This window comes from Lathyrus oleraceus, chromosome 2 (assembly GCF_024323335.1).
Source record: "Lathyrus oleraceus cultivar Zhongwan6 chromosome 2, CAAS_Psat_ZW6_1.0, whole genome shotgun sequence".
Taxonomy (NCBI): Eukaryota; Viridiplantae; Streptophyta; class Magnoliopsida; order Fabales; family Fabaceae; genus Lathyrus; species Lathyrus oleraceus.
The window spans coordinates 376631497-376651639 of record NC_066580.1 but is presented as its reverse complement, the minus strand read 5'-3'; the positions used below and the strand labels follow the sequence as shown (position 1 = coordinate 376651639).

Below are 20143 nucleotides of genomic sequence, written 5' to 3'. Positions count from 1 at the left end.
AATACTGCTGCCATTTGTCTAAGTAAGAATCCCATTTTACACTCAAGAGCTAAGCACATTGAAATAAAACATCATTTTATCAGAGACTATGTTCAGAAAGGAATAGTAACATTGAAGTTCATTGATACAGACCATCAATGGGCATATATTTTTACTAAGCCCTTAGCTGAAGATAGATTCCTCTTTATCTTAGAAAATCTGAACATTCAAAACTGCCCTGAATAAAAATGTGCCTCTGAAGTTGTAAAAGAGACTCTGACATAAACAAATGGATTCTGCCTCTGACTCTGATACTTCTACCCAATTAGAAGTCATCTGAGTTAGAAATCTCCAGGAACCAATCGTTTGGTATTCCTGAAGATCAGATACATCAACACGTGGAGTGACTTGCGTCTAACCTTGGAACTTCTAGACAGCTGTCCAGCAGTAATCAAGGGACAGACTCTTGAGATCTCCTCGAGCAATGTGCAAACTATTGGGATTAGACATCATTAATGAGCCTTAATCATTTCTCCCTCTAAGCGTGCCATCTTGGTCTTTGTGCTAAACTCTGATTTATGTGTCGTTTTGCATGCGTTTCTTTTAGGTATATAAACACTTCTCTCACATTGTGCACACACTTCACTCTCACTCACTTATTCAAACCAGCTCTCTCAGGCATTTCTGCAAACAGATCATCTTCATCCCTGTTCTTCATCATCAATGGATTCTCAACAATAATTCGTGTTTAACTACTCTCAACAAATGAACTCCAGCAACGCAGCTCAAAGCACAAGCATTTCTACTCCAACCGTTACAGGCGTAACTACAACACCAGTATACAAGGAGCCTCACATTCTTGACCGTGAGCCTCATATCAATCTTGCAACTCCTTTCGAGAAACTAGATGTTTTGTGTGAATCACTGGTGGATTTCAACAACATGAAGAGGAATGGAGTAGACCTAACTGAAGAACTCCATCAACAAGGTTGGGAAAACTATTTTCAACGCCTCTATGGCCCTGTTTACCCAAACCTTATTAAGGAATTCTGGAGGTTTGCTGATGCTGACGATCATTTCATCGTCTCCTACGTCTTGGGTGTAAAAATAGTGATAACTGAAAAGTCAATCGCTGCCTTGCTGAACATGGAAAAGGCTGGAGGAAGAAGAATTTACAACATAAATCCCAGAGCCAAATACATTGCTCATGAAATCAACCCAACAATCTTCAAACTCAACATAGAAGGAAATCCCTCAAAGAACAAGGAACTACATCAGAATCTCCGGGTGTGGCTCAAAATCATTCTGGGAACTATTCATCATCGCCCAGCATCCAACTCATCAGATTACATCAATACAGATCAGAAGTGTATTCTGTACTGTATTCATAAGGGTCTGAAGCTTTGCCTCCCATCACTTCTCTTCAAATACCTCAGAGACTCCGTACGGGAGACCAGGAACAACATGAAACCCAGAACCTACATCCCTCTGGGAAGACTTCTCTCAGATGTACTGATAGAAAATGGGCTCGTAGACCATCTGGAAAAACACAAACTCATGGAAGATATGGCAATAGAAACTGGAAGGCCTCTGAATTCCAGAAATCTGAAGAGCATGGGGATTCTGGAGAAGATTCACGTTAAACCTACTCTGGACACCTCTTGGGAAACCTTAAAAGATCAGAGGGATATGCCAAATGGTCTATGTAGGTTCTACAAGGATGAACCCAAAGAGGCAATTCTCCACTATCTCCAACGTCTGAAGGATGAAGGAGTGGACATCTCAGACTTCAAATTAAGCGATCTGCCAGATTCAGCTCCAGATTTCGTGAGGTTCAAAAGGGGTCCATCTGAGAAGGCTTAGAAAGCGAAGAAAGCAAAGCTAGGAGAATCTTCTGAATCAAGACCTCCAGCGTCTCTGCACGAGTCTTCTGGTAAGTCTGCCTCTACTGCTCCCTCTATACAGCAATTTGCTTCTTCTACTCCTCTACCAACACCCATCTACACCACATCTGAAACCCCTCCTTCTACAACCAGAACCTCTCAACCCCTACCAAAATTCAATCTTGCCAATACCTCCTTACCACTATCCGAAGCTGAAGAATTGAATCAAACCACTTCCTCATCCTCAGCCCCAGAATCACCTCCATACTTTGTCCTTTCCTCTGACACAGAACCCTCTGACCCCGCTTCTCCCACTCTAGCCCAAATTCAATCTCTAAACCGTAATTCACAACAACCACAACAACCTCCACCTGAACCTGAAGTAACTTTACCACCCACAGAACAACCAACCATCACTCCATCTGAAGTTCAACCCTCTGACCTCCATACCTCTGACATCACCCCTCCAAACACTTCCGCTGAACCTCCAACTCTCAACCTAAGCCCTCCAAACTCTCCACCTCAACCATCTGAACCTGACCATTCCCTGCCAACCCTAGAGGAAGCAATTTTGCTGTTTGCAGGAGCATCAGTTGAAAAGGTCAAGTCTCTGACCATCAACTCTGGCATCAGTGATGATCCTGACTCTGTTAGGACACACTGGAACAGGGTCATTGGCTGGATGACATCTGAGGCCTTTAAACTGAAGCACATCTCTGAGCAAGTCAGAAACGACTTCATCAGAGATGCTAAGGCAAGACTACAGGAGCGCTTGGCCAGAGAAGCTGAGGAACAGGCCAGAAGGGAGGAAGAAGAAAGAGCCAGACAAGAAGAACTTCTGAGGATAAGGGAAGCTGAAGCCAAAGCACTAGTCGATGCTGCTACTGCTGCTGAAGCTGAAGCTAAAGCCGTTGCTGAAGCACAAAATGCTCTGACTCAGGGGGAGTCCTCTACTTTTGTCCCTCTGGTTCTCAAGACGCTTGAAGAACTCCAGAAAGAGCAGAAGGAAGTCCGAGCCAGATTGGATCAACAGGACACTGTCAACGCCAACATTCAGAACCTGCTGACTCAACTGCTTCAGAGAATGCCTCCTCCTCCCAACCCTTAGGCACTTAGGATCTTTTGCTTGTTGCCTTGCTTATCTGTGTTTCTGATGTTGTTTTTCTTGTCATTATCTCTGATGTTCTGTTATCTGAATATATATCTACTTTTTTTTCTGCTTATTATTTCGTTTAAGTCTTTTTGATTCTGACAAAAAGGGGGAGAAATCAAATAGCTCTGATGAAAAATTGCCTAATACCTTAAGCACTCTGCAAACATACTATTCTCTAAAATAATTTCATCTAACACTGGACTTAAGAAAATTGCAGAAGGTATCGAGAAACTTCATTTCTGGGAAGCTCTGGTAAGAACTTTTGAACTCCCTAGCCTATCTCAGGGGGAGCTCATTTCTATCTGATCTGATAAACTCTAATTTTTTATGTTTCATCTTTCATTTGAGTTTGTTTTGTCATCATCAAAAAGAGGGAGATTGTGAGAACAAAAATTGTTCTACAACAGATTCCAGGATTTTGATGATAACAAAGGATGAAACCAAAAATGGCACTCTAACGAAAAGTTTCTAAGTGTGCAGGATTCTAGACAAGAAGAAAGGAATCTGATTACGTCATCAGATACAGAATCAATCAGATACAAATTATCAGAAGATCAGAAGTATCTGAAGTAGAAACGCGCTCCAGAAGATCTGACTTTGAGCAAAATAGCATATCAGAATTTCAGAAGCATCTGAAGAAGAAGTACGCTCTAGAAGTTCTGACTCTGAGCAACGGTACATCAGAAATTCCAGAAGTCTCAAGATCATCCATAGTCAACACTGGAAATTTAAAAGATGATGTCGATCAGAAGCTCTGAAGCTACATCTCAAGATTTCAGCTTTATTGATTAACGCAGACTCTGATAATGAAGTTCCTTATCTAGAAAGAGTAACGGAAACTTCAAGCTTCAAATGGAAAGAAACTATATTTGGAAAGAAGTTATTCAGGGAGACAAAATTGTTCTGGAAAGAAACAACGAAGTTATGGCATTTAACTCTCATCAAGACTAAATATCTGCCATTACTACAAACGGTCGTTTTTCACCTCTATATAAAGAACGGCGAACCTTATTGAGAGACACCTGAACGCACACTGAAATATTCTCTCTCTCTCAATCTTTCACGTGCTTTTGCTCAGAACGTGAAATATTCTATTTGCTCTTACTGCTGTAATACTTGCTTTGTCCTAGAAGCACTCTAGATTACAAACTCTGTTTTTATCTAAGTTGTTTTATATTTCCTCAAGTGACTCTGCGCAGTCTGTATACTTGAGAGGACTAAGAGATCTTTCTCTTAGACGTTGGTTGTAATAATCTTTCAAGATTAGTGGATTAAGTCCTTGTTGAAGGCGAAATCACCTTGGCCGGGTGGACTGGAGTAGCTTTGTGTTATAAGTGAACCAGTATAAATTCCTTGTGTGGTCTTTTTCTGAAAAAGCGCTTATTTTCCAAAACAATTCAAACCCCCCTTTCTTGTTTTTCTCACCTTCAGTTTGGGGACAAAGCAGGGATTTTTGTGATCATTCACTTATTTTCATCGGTCCCCTACGTAGAGCATGCTTAAGCCGGAGCTAACTGCTAGGATAAACTACTTAAGGACCTATTTTGGAATAAAAATTGGGGCTACAACATATGGGGTATCGGGACCGACTCTTATAATCATGAAGCCTAAGGTGTTAAGACAATATCGATTTTTGAAAAAGTTTTCCCAAGTCTTTTACATCAAATTATAAACCTGTCTAGTAGCCTGAATGTTCAAGATGTACTGGTTTCTTGGCTAAAAAAATTGGTAAGGTTAAAGAAATGGGGGAAATAAGGATACACTTACATAGATGACTCGTCAGACACATGTTATTTTATTGAAAGGAAAAACAAGCAACTAAAATAAAAACATACTAAAAGTAAAGGAAAGCGATAAAAAGCAATAAAAATAAAGGAAAAATGAAAAGCGATGAAATCTCCTCCCACACTTAAATCGAACGTTGTCCTCAATGTTTCGATATGAGATAGGGTAGGAGTAACCTGGAAGAGAGAGAGAGAGAGAGAGAGAGAGAGAGAGAGAGAGAGAGGGAGAGCTAGGGGTGAGCACCGGTACCGTCACCGTCACTGTAATCGCCCTGGTCAGGATGCCTGGGTCGACGACGTCTAGATTGAGTACTAAGTCCTTCCTGCAGCTGCTGAGAGTGACCTAGGAGAGATCCTTAGGTGGTCTCGATGAGAGCGAAGTGACGGTCATTAGACTGTCGCATGCGTTGCTGCTCATTAGTGATCGCAAGTAAAGATTCAGTGAGAGTCTGATGTGCTCGCTCACTACGCTGCTGGGAAGCTACCATAAAACTCATATGGTCTGACAGTTGTTGGTTTATGGTGTTCAAGAGGGTGTCACGCCTTTCTTCATGAGCCAGGTGCTCGCACCACATCTCCTCTGTGATGTAGAAACCGGGAGTGGTACCTGCGAAAGGGTTAGAGGAAGAAGGTGCGGTGTGTGCAGGTGATGCCGCAAGAATATCATGAGCCGGTGACTGGTCGTGCTGGTCATACTCATCATCGGTCCCCTGCCCTTCGTCCATAGGAACGTTAGGTGGCAAAGGACCGGTAAAGGGCGGAGCATCAAGATTGTATGTCCATTTCCTCGCATGTCGCACATCTGTACACTAAGAGCAAGGTAGGACAACGCTGGGTACAGTTTCACCATGTATCATAAGGTAGAAACCACCTTCTCACCGCACCTTGCATAATTTAATATCTTTCAAAAACTTCAAGTTAATGGTGCAGTGAGGGAGTGGTTCCAAGGTGGCTAGCTTAGCGTGTAGATTCAACACTCTAGCAATAGAGGTAATCAAACCACCGAAAGAGATGGTTCCTCCTTTCTTAAGGATGGAAGACATATGGGCCAACATGAAAGGAACAAGATTGATCCTGCGATCAGTGAGGCAACCCTGTAAAAATAGCAATTCTCGGGCATTTACTTTGTTAGAATTTTCCCGGATAAATATAGTACATGCCAAAAGGTATCTAAAAATACGTATGGCCGGGTTATGGATATTAGAAGCCAAAATTCCTTCGAAGGAAGTGACATTCACATTAGATAATCGGTTCCAAAAAGTAAATGCCTCGAGTGCCCATTCAGCATCTAAGGGCATCTCACAAATAACACCATCACCATAAGGCATTCCGAGCAATCCCGCTAAAGCATCGATAGTCTACTCGTATTTTATATTAAATATCCTAAAATAAACGGTACCTACCATGCTAGTAGTGCTAGGATGGACAGTGTAAATCAGGGAACTTAAAAATTCCCTAGTGAGCATATCGTAGGTGAGTGCTTTACTAACAAAAATATCTTGTAACCCTAATTTGTCTAGCATGTGGAATACACTATGATATGTGCCTAGAGTGTACAAACAGTCTTCGTCGACATACCTGGTAGAGAGGATCTCCCGAGTTTGCAATCTTTGCAAAATCTTGTTTTGTCGCTCACCGAGCTTTCCTCCACGAAAAATGATGTCGTTAAACTCCATTCCGGCCATAAATGGAGGTTGTAGAGAAAAAAGAGTAATTATAGAAAAGAAAGAAAAAAATGGAATTTAATGGATTTTTGGTGGAGAGTTGGAGAAGTGAAGATGGGGAATTGTAATGGCTTGTAGTGAAAATGAGAAGCTTGGTAATTTTTATGAATTTGGTGGAGTTTGGAGAAGAAGAGAATAGGTTTGGAGAGTTTAAAAAAGGTATAAATAGTGAAAAAGGTAAATCTGACCGTTACGTCATGGCGCCCGCCATGTCTTCGGATATGGTTTGGGTCGGCTGTGTTGTTTGCTTCTTAGGCCTCAATTCTCTCCTCTTCACTTTTGCAATGGCGGGGTGTATATAGGTATCCACGAATGCTGTTTTTTTTGTTTTTGATTTTAAGCTTGATAAAATAAAATGAAACAAAATAAAATATAACAAAGTAAAACAAAATTAAATAAAACAAAACAGAAATAAAACAAAATACAATAGTAAAGTAAAACAAAATAAAACAAAATAAAATAATGGACATAAAAAACATAATAGTTTATATATATATATATATATATATATATATATATATATATATATATATATATATTATATATATATAATATATATATATATATATATAATATATATATATATATATATATATATATATTATATATATATATATATATATATATATATATATATATATATATATATATATATATATATATATATATATATATATATATATATATATATATATATATATATGAAGAGTCAATAATAATTCACGAGTCCAGAGATCTTAGAAAATAAAGCAAGCACAATGTCATAGGAAACGATAAAAATAGGCATGAATAGTAAGTACGGAAAAATAGGGAAATTCAAACGGTATTTCTCGGTCCATGATGGCATCAACGCTCGGGATATAGTGGAGTCTCCTCGACTTCGTAGCCTCGAAGCTCCGTGATCTGGCGTCGGAGATCAGCGATCTCATCATGCAGCATACCAGTCTTAGTATCGTGTGAGGCAACTGCCACCTCGACCTGTAGGGCAACGTCAGCAAGCTCCTGTCGAAGCTCGACTATCTCCATGCGAAGCTTAACCAATTCGGACTCAATGCTCGTGTTAGACTATGGCACAAATCTAGAAGGGGGGGGGGGGGGTTGAATAGATCCCAATTAAAATTTGAGTCGGCGCTACCAATTTAAAATTGGTTTTGAAAATTTGTTTTAAGTGCGGAAGCGGCCGAGGAAAAATATAGTCTAAAACGAACCGTTATTGGAAAATCGGATATGCGTCAAGCCTATGGATTAGAGATAATGTGAAATACGAATCACTACACTATTTGCACAATCAATGATTTATTTCACTTACTAGGATTCCTAGTTCCAATGATTCAAATACCAAATTAAACTAGATACACACTTAAGATAATTTTGGTTTAGGCAAATTATCAAACACTTGGTGTGCAAAAACACTCCAAGTGATATTTGTGTTGAGTAAGTGATTCCAATTAATCTAGTACAATATCCTATTGTATTTTGGATTCAAAAACAGAGTTTTAACCTCTTACTCAATTAACATCAATGTTTGGTAAAAGTGCTTATACTAAAATCACTTAATTTTTAAGCTGAAAATCAATTATGCAGAAAATTAAAGAAGACAAGGATTTGATGAGGTAGTTCCCCCGCCGTCCTCGCTTCGGGGTACGTCTGCCCTCAATTCTAAAACTAGAATTGAGATGATTTAATAGATATCACCTGTTGAATTTAACCGTTTATACAAGGATTGCAAAGCACATATACAACAGAACTCTCAAGATGTTGAATGTAGCTTCCACTCCTTGTTCCTTGATTCAAGATGAATCAAGCCCTTCGATTGTTGTTGTTGGACCTCGGATTCCAGCCCCTTTGTTGAATAACCTTCCGTTCTTCAAACCCTCGGCCCGGCTGATCTCAACCACAACAAATCGAACCCGAATTCTTCCCTTCAATTTCACTGAATCCGCTACTAGACTGACGAAGACTTCCTCTTCTCAATCACCTTCGCTCAACTGAAACTTGATGAAGCAATTCGTCCAAAAACCCCCAAACACAAACCAGTCTTGGAGGACAAAACCCTAACGGTTTTATTCAAGAAAAAACCTGCCACAAGCTTCAACCCGAACCGGATTCCCCAATCACGGCTTCAAACCTTATCGCCTTTAACGAATCACAAAGCACATCAAAAATGGTTGTGTGTAGTTGATGTGTTGTGAGATGTTGAAGATGAAGATGGTGAATCTTGGACACCTATTTCACTTTTTCTTGTTTCTTTGAACACTTGAAATCAATTTGACAAATGTTAGTTGATAAAAGTAATTTGACTTCTATTTATAGTAACCAACTTACCAACCAAAAATAACAACTTTTCAAATAGTGGAAAATACTCAGAAAACTGAGTTTACGCACGAGCGGTCGACCATAGGTCGGCGTGCGCTGACCCGTGGGAAATGCGCCGACCCCTATGGTCGACTCAAGTATTCCATGCGCTGACCCGTGGCCAACGCACTATGCCATGCGCCGACCTGTGGTCGACTCAAGCAACCATGCGCTGACCAGTCACCAATTGGTCTGTGTTATGCGCTGACCCGTGGCTCATGCGCTGACCCTTGTGGTCGACTCAAAGCCTGTGAATCTGCAAAAATTCATATTTTTGTGGTTTTCATGCATTTCGTCATGATCACATTTTATCCACATATGTTTTATGAAATATAGCAGTTTTAGATAAGTATAGAGAAGGATATGATAGGTGATATGTTACATTTGTTTGTAGACGTGGAATCGACAATGCCGATTCATCTATGATGGTCATTTGTCATCATCGAAACTTGTGATTGTATGTTGTCTGACAATTTGCCCTTACATACTCCCCCTTTTTGATGATGACAACCTGTGCAAAGCCAAAGATACAAACAACATGCAATATTTACACATTATGCACACTCCCCCTTTCTTTTGTAATCTAAGGCTATCTATCTGCAAAACCGACTGTTAATTGGTGAACATTTTGGCTGCTTGTACTCTTCTCCCCCTTTGACAACATCAAAAAGAGACAAGGAATGATTATTCAACGTAACATAAAATTCAACAGGAAATAACACTATCAGATAACAATATCACACCAAATATCATTACTGAACGATAATCATTAATTAAAAGAAGATAAACATTAAAATTAATGTTGCACAAACAAGCATTACAGAGAATTTAATACATCCAAACAACAAACAAATTCAGATGCATATGCAGTCCTATGACCTAATGGTGTCGTCCTTGATGGTAACAGATATCAGGGTTTCTGTAGGGGTCAGCCAGAGATGATATTTGTTCAGCAATACCGCCTAGATACTTGAGACTCCCGTCGACCGATCGTTCCTGGCGCTCAAATGTTTCGGTAAATGCAGTATACCGTTCATTCATGCTTGTAGAGAGGTTATCAAGCCTCTCATTTTGCGCTTGAATTTGGCTGCTAATATGAGCATAGCGCTCATCCTGAGTTTGCATGAAGGACTGTTGAGCCAGCTGCATATTTTGCATCATATCCAACAATTCTGAAGAGTTTGCGTGCTGTGGAGGAGACGGAGGAGATTCTTCATCATCCTGGTAATACGGCTGGTAGAATTGACGTTGAGTTGACCAACCCGTATGTTGCCATTCACCCCAGCCACCCAGGTTGGGGACATTTTCTTCAGTTGAATGTGAATGCTGAACCCAAGCGGAGTCTGAGTAGTCGTGAGTGTCAACTCGTGGAGGACTATTATCTCCACCATGGTGATCAAAGGCCTGTCCTGCTTCATCTTCTTCATTTTCCTCTTCATCTTCTTCTTCTTCGCTTTCATCACTTTCATCATCTGCTGCAACAGTCGCAGGAACATTACCTCTTCGAACAAACTTGTAGATTCTCCGCTCATCACACCAAAAATATCCCATCATAGACAGAGTTTTTGGGCTGAACTCTTTGTCTGATGAGATGGAGGTATACGGGAAGGACGGATGGTTGACGTCGGCTGCAGTAAGGACCTCTTGTATGAAAGATCCGTAGGCAAGAGGCGTTCCTCGTCCGAAATCACGTAGACTGAACATCCTACTGGCAATGTAGTAGGGCCAGTTGATTTTCTGCTTATTTTTTAGAATGTACATGAGATGAACCTCAGCCTGTTCAACTCTGGAGAGACCACCCTTTTTAGGTCGCAGAATGCGCGAGACAATCCACTAGAGAATCCGTTCTCCTGTTTTCAGCTTGCCGGCAGTGACAGTTCGTGGGAACGCATCACTGTTCACAATCTGATCAGGGTAGGTTCGTTTCAGCATGTCGTTCAATGCACTCTTAAACTCGTAACCTTCTATTTGGTGAGAGTCAGTTACCTCAGCTAGAGGATTTTCAGCATCATCCAATGACATATCAAAATATTGGTTCCAAACATTTGACTTAAACGATACCTTTGTCGTGCCGATCCTGGAGTGAAACTTGTGCCCGCGAAATTTGTCATGAAGACCGGCGTAGAACACTCGGACTAGGTCTTCGCTATATTTAGCATTGCATTCCAAGAATTTGACAATGCCTTGATGCTGTAGCAGAGACATGATTTCGGTGAGGTGCATGCGTTCTGCGGTAAGTTTGTAGAAAGCATGTTGTTGCACAACTCCTCTTTTGCCAATATCTATGTTGAAGGATTCGACGCGAGCCGGTGGAACAAGCGATACAGTGGAGATGGATAAAGATGCGGCGGATGATTCCCGGGATCTCTTACCGGTAGGTCTGCGAGATGTGGAAGCCATTTGAACAGATTTGAAGCTTAGAGTGTGTGGGTAGAGAGTGAAGCTTGGTGAGGGTTTTTGAGAATGATATTGCAAGAGAGAGAGGTTTTTCCTTTTTTTAGATGAGAAGTTAGGGTTTTGGGAAGAGGAAATATCAAGGGACAATAGACACTAGGTAGATGCAACTTACAAGGTAGTGGGAAGTTTGAAATGTAATGTAATATAAATGCACACTTAATGGGGATTTAGAATGTAGATGCATGAGAAGATTGAAGGTTTTTCTGCAGAAAAACAGAATTTTTGAGCGATGCGTCGACCATACCTCTGCATGCGTCGACGCATACTGTTTGATTTTTAAAAAAACATAAAAAAATTTGAGTGTGCATCGACCATTGCCCTGTTACGGTCGACTCATACAGGCAAAATTTTCAGTTTTTCACTTTTCAGCACATACACACACAAGTTTGATGCATAATTAGAATGCCACACAACAACAAACATCCAAAGAGATACATCATGTATATATACAATATTATTATGTAGTATAGCTATTTAATCATGAAATTTTGCAGAGAGAGAGAGAGAAAGGAACAGTATCACCTCGATACCGGAGTAGCTTGATGAACAATAAACTTGTGCTTGCAACAACATCAACTTGTTAGAAGTACAAGATTATAGTCTTAAATGGAATAAGGTAAAACCAGCAGCTTATAATGCGCGTTCCGAAATATCGAGAATACCAAGTTCTCGGCGGATATGAAAGAAAGGTTCAGTAGCTAGCGGCTTTGTGAAGATGTCCGCTAGTTGATTTTCAGTATTAACATGTTCAAATACAATATCACCTTTCTCTACATGATCCAAAAGAAAGTGGTGTCGAATTTCGATATGTTTGGTGCGAGAATGCAACACAGGATTCTTGGTAAGATTAATGGCACTTGTATTGTCACAGAAAATGGGAATACGTTCAAGTTTGAGGTTAAAATCCAATAGTTGTTGCTTAATCCATAAGATTTGAGCACAACAACCATCGGGGGCAACGTATTCCGCTTCGGCGGTTGACAAAGCAACTGAAACCTGTTTCTTGCTATGCCAACTGACCAAAGAATTTAAAAATAAGTGACAAGTGCCACTTGTGCTTTTCCTATCCGATTTGCAACCGGCAAAATCGGAATCGGAAAAAACCTACCAATGAACAATCATTACCTTTGGAATACCATAGTCCATACTTCGGAGTACCGGATAAGTATCGAAGTATTCGTTTGACAACTTTTAGATGGGATTCCTTGGGACATGATTGATATCTTGCGCACATGCATACGCTAAATATAATATCGGGACGAGAGGCAGTAAGATAGAGAAGTGATCCAATCATACCTCTATACCATTTTACGTCTACGTCCTTACCGTCTTCGTCTTTGTTCAAGTTTGTACAAGTTGGCATGGGGGTGTCAATGGCCTTAGCTTTTGCCATGTCAAATCTCTTGATAAGGTCCAAACAATACTTTGTTTGGCTCACGAAAGTTCCTTCTTTGAGCTGTTTAATTTGCAAACCGAGAAAGTATGTGAGCTCCCCCATCATGCTCATCTCGAATTCGCCCTGCATAAGGTCTGAAAACTCTCTCACAAGATTCATGTTAGTAGACCCAAATATAACATCATCTACATAAATTTGTACTAATATCAAATGCTTTCCTTGACGTTTAATGAAGAGAGTTGTGTCAACCTTTCCTCTTGAGTAACCTTGATCGAGTAAAAATTTGCTTAGTCGCTCATACCAAGCTCTAGGAGCTTGTTTGAGACCGTATAAGGCCCTTTTTAGTTTATAAACATGATCAGGATACTCATGAGATTCTGACCCATGGCCAACGCACTATGCCATGCGCCGACCTGTGGTCGACTCAAGCAACCATGCGCTGACTAGTCACCAACTGGTCTGTGTTATGCGCTGACCCGTGGCTCATGCGCTGACCCTTGTGGTCGACTCAAAGCCTGTGAATCTGCAAAAATTCGTATTTTTGTGGTTTTCATGCATTTCGTCATGATCACATTTTATCCACATATGTTTTATGAAATATAGCAGTTTTAGATAAGTATAGAGAAGGATATGATAGGTGATATGTTGCATTTGTTTGTAGACGTGGAATCGACAATGCCGATTCATCTATGATGGTCATTTGTCATCATCGAAACTTGTGATTGTATGTTGTCTGACAATTTGCCCTTACAGCTCGGAGTCTGGAGATTAGGATTATTGGTACCAACTTTAATTCTAATCGGTGCAATCTTCGGCGCATCTACTGTCTCTCCCTGCCCTTTTATGGCGTAGACCCAGTTGGCCTGATCAATAACACAAGTCACCTGAGGGTCAGGTAAAGTGAAGTAGTGAATGGTCTCACCCTCAATTAACAGCCTGTATTGATCCGGATGGAAAGAGGATCTCCTCATCAGGCCACGATCTAAACAAAAATCAACATCCATCAAGGTGTAGCTGCAATAAGGCGTCAGATGAGATAGTCTCCTATCGAGTCCCAGGGCTGAGCTATGTGAGTCACCGTGCTTCCGACATGTATGGGGCTTGCAGCAGAGCGAGCATTAAGGTGTAGGCTCTCGATCAAGAAAGCTCCACAGTCTACCGGGCGTGACTGAGTGGTACAGTACATGAAGAAGATCTCTTCAGCACTCACATGCGCATCAGGGTCACTCTTCCCCAGGAAGGTGTGGGCAATGATCATCTGGAAGTATCAGAAAGCAGGATTGTGAATCTTGTCGGAGATCTGGGTTGAAGAATCAGGACTACCTCCACATGTGATATTGCTCTAAAACTTCTCGACGTCTCAGCTCAGAAAGTAGCTCATGGGGAGCTCGGACGAAGCATCATAGGCAGTCTAGAAACCAAGCAAGTCGTCGAAACGCTTGTGGTCGAAGCTGTATTCTGCCCCAAACAACCTGAAGTTAATGTATCCTCCATCACTGGCGTGACCAACATAAGGCTCATAGACAAGCGAGCTCAGGAACTCCAAAGTCAGGTTCCTGTAAGTCACGTGCATAGCATATGTATATTCATCCCACTGTAACTGATTGCATAAGTGCCTGACACTAGGCTTAATGCCTAATGCCTCCATGCAGCTCGAGTCGGGATATCTAGTAGGCAGCATCGGGCGCTGTGAAAGCATGGTGTAGCGCTGCTCTTGAACTGGGTCACGAAATATTATTGGCATAGTGTCAATATTCTTCATTCCTAAAAAGTCAGATTAGAAATAGATGACACCTGAAATAACAAATATTATAACTGTTAGTCTCCACATAGATATACATACATATAAAACAAACAAATATAAATTAAAAAGAGCAAAAGTAAAGGAAAAGAAGTCATGGGTTGCCTCCCATGCAGCGTTTATTTAACGTCGTTAGCTTGACGATTCAAACTTTATATGTTAGAGGTAGGAACTAGAGGGTCGGTCAGAGTTTGGTCATGACATTCTATGGGTATGTCATTCTCCTTGGTATTGCTTCAATCTTTGTCTGTTTACCACGAATGGATTACAGGAGTTGTTTTGGATTTCAACTACTCCAGATTTTAGGATTTTGGACACCTCAAAGGGGCCTGTCCATCTCGAACGTAACTTACCTGGAAAAAGACGTAATCTTGAATTGAAGAGAAGAACAGAGTCTCCTATATTAAATTCCTTTTTCACGATCCTCTTATCGTGCCAAGCTTTGGTTCTTTCCTTGTATATAACGACATTCTCGTAAGCGTTCTGGCGAAGTTCCTCCAATTTGTGAATATCAAGGATTCGCTTCTTGCCAAATGCTAAGTAATCCAAATTTAGGGTCTTGATGGCCCAATATGCCTTGTGCTTGAGTTCAAAAGGTAAGTGGCATGACTCCCCGTAGACCAACTGGTATGGTGTAGTTCCAATGGGGGTCTTGTAAGCAGTTTTGTAAGCCCACAATGCTTCTGTTAGCTTTTCAGACCAATCTTTTCTAGATATTGATACAGTTTTCTCCAAGATCTGCTTAATCTCTTTGTTGGATACTTCCACTTGACCATTAGTCTGGGGGTGATATGGTGTTGCTACTCTATGTTTCACTCCATATTTCCTTAAGAGCTTATTAAATATTCTGGATATAAAATACGATCCACCATCGCTTATGAAAAGTCGTGGAACTCCAAATCTGGGAAAGATATTATTCTTGAACATCTTGATGATTACTCTTGTGTCGTTGGTGGGTGCGGCTATAACTTCTATCCACTTGGACACATAGTCAACTGCTACCAAAATGTACTTGTTTCCCAATGAAGATGGAAAAGGTCCCATGAAATCTATACCCCAAACGTCAAATAGTTCTACTTCTTGGATTTTCTTCAAAGGCATTTCGTCACGTCTTAAGATGTTTCCAGCGTGCTGCACCGGTCACATCGGACAATATAAGCATGGACATCACGCCATAATGCCGGCCAATAAAGACTATCTTGAAGGATCTTAGCATATGTCTTGGACGTGCTTGAATGTCCATCATAGGGTGAAGAATGACAATGCTCTATGATGTTTCTGACTTCTTCTTCCGGGACGCAACGTCGAAATATGTTGTCAGTTCCTCTTTTGAAAAGGAGTGGTTCGTCTTAATAGAAGTGTCTTATATCTTTAAAGAACTTCTTCTTCTGTTGATAGTTGAGGTCAGGTGGTATGATATCAGCGACTAGATAGCTCACAAAATCAGCGTACCATGGTACTTTGCTAATTTCTGAAATCATCCCAAGGTTGTCTCTATCAGGTTTAAGGGGAGTAGTATCTATCTTAGCTACTAGTCTGTCATAGGTGAAGTCATCATTTATAGGTAAATGATCTGGTTTTAAATGCTCTAATCTGGAAAGATGGTCAACAACTATGTTTTCTGTTCCTTTTTTGTCTCTAATGTCTAAATCGAATTCTTGTAGCAAAAGGATCCACCTGAGTAATCTAGGTTTTGCATCCTTTTTGCTTAGAAGGTAACAGATAGCTGCATGGTATGTATAGACTATAATCTTAGATCCTACAAGATAAGACCTAAATTTATCGATTGCGAAAACTACAACTAGGAGTTCCTTCTTTGTTGTTGTATAATTTAATTGAGCGACATCTAGGGTTCTACTAGCGTAATATATTACATGTAGTTTCTTATCTTTTCTTTTCCCTAAAACAGCTCATATAGCGAAATTGCTAGCATCACACATTATTTCAAAGGGTTTAGTCCAATCCGGGGTTTGTAGAATGGGTGATGAAATTAACGCTTGTTTTAACTGGTTAAAGGCTTTGATGCATTTCTCATCGAAAATAAACTCGATGTCTTTCATCAGAAGGCCGGTCAGGGGTTTTATTACTTTGGAGAAGTCTTTTATGAAGCGTCGGTAGAAACCGACATGTCCAAGGAAACTACGAATTTCTCTAACTGGCTTAGGAGGTTTAAGGTTTTCTATAACTTCTATTTTATCTTTATCGGCTTCAGTGCCTCTTTCAGATATTATATGTCCTAACACTATGCCTTCTTTGGCCATAAAGTGGCACTTCTCCCAGTTTAAAACTAGGTTAACTTCAACGCATCTTTCTAGGATTTTCTCAAGGTTAATAAGTCAGTCTTCAAAGTCTAATCCACACACCGAGAAGTCGTCCATGAATACTTCCATGATTCCGTTGAGATAATCTGCGAAGATTGACATCATACAACGTTGGAAAGTAGCAGGCGCATTACAGAGTCCGAACGACATTCGTGTGTAAGCAAACGTTCCGTAGGGACAAGTAAAGGTTGTTTTCTCTTGATCCTCGGGGTGAATGGGTATTTGGAAAAATCCAGAATATCCATCAAGATAACAAAAGTAAGAGTGTCTGGAAAGACGCTCAAGCATTTGATCTATGAATGGAAAAGGGAAATGGTCTTTCCTAGTTGCCTTATTTAGCTTCCTATAATTTATGCACATATGTCACCCGCCTTCTATGCATTTAGTGACATGCTCTCCCTTTTCGTTCTGCACGACTGTGATGCCTCCCTTCTTGGGTACCACATGTACAGGACTTACCCACTTACTATCAAAGATATGATAGATTATACCAGCTTCCAGTAGTTTAAGGACTTCCTTCTTCACCACCTCGCTCATCACAAGGTTGATTCTTCTCTGATGTTCTCTGGAAGGTTTTGAATCCTCCTCTAGTGAGATCCTATGCATACACACGGATGGGCTTATACCTTTTAGATCAGAGATGTTGTACCCTAAGGCAGAGGGATATTTTCTTAAAATGTTCAAGAGTCAATTCGTCTCGTCTTGGTTTAAGGTGGCACTAACTATTACTGGGCGGTTCATTTCTTCATCCAGGAACTCATATCTTAGGTTCTTGGGTAGTTCATTAAGTTCTTGGGCTGGTTTTTGGGAATTAGGTGAAGGGTCTGGAGTAAGATCCAAACATTCGTTAGTGTGAGGTTTCATTTCCTCTAACTCATCATCCTTTTCATTCGGGTTTGAAAATGGTTCGATCTTAGGTTCTCCCTGATCAAATTCTCTTTCGCACTCATCTATGATATCGACCGCATAACATGCGTCTCCTAGAATTGGTGCCATAAGGAATTTCAAAAGAACGAACTCAATCTTTTTGTCCCCTACTTCGAAGGTTAATTTCCCTCTTTTGACATCTATTATAGCTCCGGCTGTTGATAAGAATGGTCTACCTAGAAGGATAGGGATATCTTCATCTTCTTTTATATCCATGACCACAAAGTCTGTTGGGATATAAAGTTGACCGATCCTAACTGGGATGTCTTCTAAAATGCCTACGAGATACTTAACAGACCTATCGGCTAATTGAAGGGACATCTTAGTTGGTTGTAACTCTCCTAAGTTTAGCCTCTTACATACAACTAAGGGCATTAAACTTACACTAGCGCCTAAGTCTAGGAAAGATTTGTCGATCACATGGTTTCCTGAAATGCAAGGTATAGAAAAACTGCCAGGGTCTTTCTCCTTCTTAGCAAGTTTATCCTCAGAAATAAAGTTGCATTCCAAGGGTTTTGGATCGTCGAGCCTACGCTTGGTAGTTAAGATGTCTTAGAGAAATTTGGCGTAAGACGAAATTTGGGTGATAGCTTAGGTGAAAGGAATCTCTACATGAAGCTTTTCTATCACTTTTATAAATTTTTGATATTGGTTGTTGACTTTGGTTTGTTTAAGTCTTTGCGGATACGGGATTGGTGGTTTGTACAGGGGCGGTGGTTTGTAAGTTTTATCCTTGGCTTCACCTTCTTGGTTGGTTTGTTTCTCGGATTCCTCTGGATCCTCTTCTTGGTTGTTAGAAGTTTTGGACTCGCTCATTGTTGGGTTCTGAGGCCCTTCGTAAGCGGTCCCACTTTGTAACGAGATAGCGTTAGCTTGCCTTCGAGGGTTTGGTTGAGGTTGTCCAGGAAATTGGCCTCCAGGTGTAGTTTGTGGGGTTTGGTTTTATGCTACCAGTGAGATCTGGGTTTCAAGCATCTTGTTGTGAGTGATTATCTGGTCAACCTTGGTTCCTAATTGCGTTATAAGTTTGTTTACGTGAATGTTTTGGTTTAGGAATTCTTTATTTTGCTGAGTCTGGCCCGATATAAAGCTTTCCATGATCTTCTCAAGGTTAGACTTCTGGGGCACAACTTGCATAGGTTGGTTTGGTTTTTGGGCTTGATAACCTTGCGGTCTTTGAGTTTCATTATTTTGGATAGGGTTCTGGTTTCTATAAGAGAAATTTGGATGATTCTTCCATCCAGGGTTGTAAGTGTTTGAAAACGGGTTACCTTGGGCGTAGTTCACTTGGTCGGTATTTAGTTCGTTTAAAAGGTTACACTCTGTCGATTCGTGTCCTTTAGATCCACAGAGTTCGCACTCTGTGTGGACTACTGCTACAGTGTTGGTGTTTGTAGACATATGTTCGATCCTAAGGGCTAAAGCGTCCATTTTCGCCTGCATCATGTCTAGAGAGCTTACCTCATGTATTCCACCTTGGGTCTCCTTTTTCTCTATTGATGCTCGTTCAGTTCCCCATTGGTAATGGTTTTGGGCCATATCCTCAATTAGGTCACAAGCTTCTGGATAAGGTTTGTTCATCAGCGGACCACCTACGGCAGCGTCGATGCTCATCTTAGTATTATAATGGAGTCCATTGTAGAAGGTATGAACGATCAGCCATTGTTCTAGGCCATGGTGTGGGCAGACTCTTAATAGCTCTTTATATCTCTCCCAAGCTTCGAAAAGCGATTCTCCTTGGTTTTGAGCAAATCTTGTTATTTGGTTTCGAAGAACAACAGTCTTGCTAGGGGGGAAATATCTAGCAAGGAATACTCTCCTAAGGTCTTCCCAGGTAGTTATTGAATTAGCTGGAAGTGAATCTAGCTATGAACGTGCTCTATCCCTGAGGGAGAAAGGAAATAATCTTAAAAGGATCGCATCGGGTGAAGTGCCGTTAGATTTAAAGGTGTCGGCTAGTTGGATAAAAACTTTTAAATGTTGATTCGGGTTCTCGGTAGCGATACCCGCGTATTGGTTTTGTTGCACTAATTGCAACAAAGATGGTTTTAGTTCGAAATTGTTAGCAGGTATAAGGGGGTTTACTATACTCGAACTAGGTTCCTCATCAGAGGGTTGGGCAAATTCCTTAAGAGGTCACCTGTCACGACGCGAAAAACAACCGGCGGGGAAAATACAGAGCCGCCACCGACGCTATTCATCCTATGACGGAAAGGGAGCGCAGGACTAACCTAAGAAAGGGAAAGGAACGGTCTTACGACCAGAGATTGCAAGGCACGGGAGTCGGTTACGCAAGGGGAAGGTATTAGCACCCCTCACGTCCGTCGTACTCGACGGGATCCACGCTCAAAAGATAGCTCAAA

At 40.8% G+C, this 20143-nt stretch overlaps 1 non-coding gene across 1 annotated transcript; it reads left to right on the top strand.

Annotated features, from left to right (window-relative positions):
* Positions 1-19449: 19449 nt before the first annotated feature.
* LOC127124096 (small nucleolar RNA R71) lies at positions 19450-19556 on the top strand. The gene has a single exon (XR_007803733.1). It is a non-coding gene; the product is annotated as a small nucleolar RNA R71 (small nucleolar RNA).
* Positions 19557-20143: the final 587 nt, after the last annotated feature.